This window comes from Apis dorsata, unplaced genomic scaffold (assembly GCF_000469605.1).
Source record: "Apis dorsata unplaced genomic scaffold, Apis dorsata 1.3 scaffold_333, whole genome shotgun sequence".
NCBI lineage: Eukaryota > Metazoa > Arthropoda > Insecta > Hymenoptera > Apidae > Apis > Apis dorsata.
The window spans coordinates 78,451-79,200 of NW_006263601.1; the positions used below are offsets into that span (position 1 = coordinate 78,451).

General features: G+C 12.8%; 1 protein-coding gene across 5 annotated transcripts in view; it reads right to left on the bottom strand.

Annotated features, from left to right (window-relative positions):
* Window positions 1–750, bottom strand: part of LOC102677213 (pancreatic triacylglycerol lipase-like) — a 93,917-nt gene that overhangs the window by 51,156 nt on the left and 42,011 nt on the right. The gene's annotated exons all lie outside the window — the stretch shown is intronic.

Here is a 750-nt window from a genome sequence, read left to right on the forward strand (position 1 = left end):
AAATGTAGATTATATAAAAAGATATAGAATTATTTTTCATTTAAATTTTAAATATATTTTTATTATTTTTAGTATCTATTTCAATTCAATTATATATTTATGTGTTTGATTATATATTTATATAATCAAATTATACATTCATGATTAACTATTGAAAATTTATAGTATGATTATGCTTTCTGTGAATATTTCAAATAATATATATATATAAATATTTAAATAAATATAAAATATTAATTATGTATAAATAAAAAATAAAAAGTATAATAAACAATTAAAATGTTTTCTCAAAATTTTTATTTTATATTTTGTTCTTAAAAATTTTTGTTAACTTTTTTTACTTAGAGATAAATAATTATCATCAATTATATTATTCATTTATAGTTATATTAATCTTTAGTTTGAATAAAATAAATAAAATAAATAATAAAAAATTGTTGAATTTTTTTTTGTCATTCATATTTCAGTTTTCATTCATTTTTATCTTAAACTGGATCCAGAAGATATATATATTATATATATATATATTAGAAAAAAAATTACTTTTTTTGAAATACTTTTATAAATATAGCAAAAATCGATATTTTATATCCATTTATTTCTTATATCTATTATGATAAGTAATTTTTATGATTAGATTTGAATCAAACATATGAAAATATATAAGAAATATTTTTATTTGTAAAGAAAAAAAAGTTGTTTATCTATATTTTCGTATCATCATTATTTTCTATTTATTGTATTTTTCTA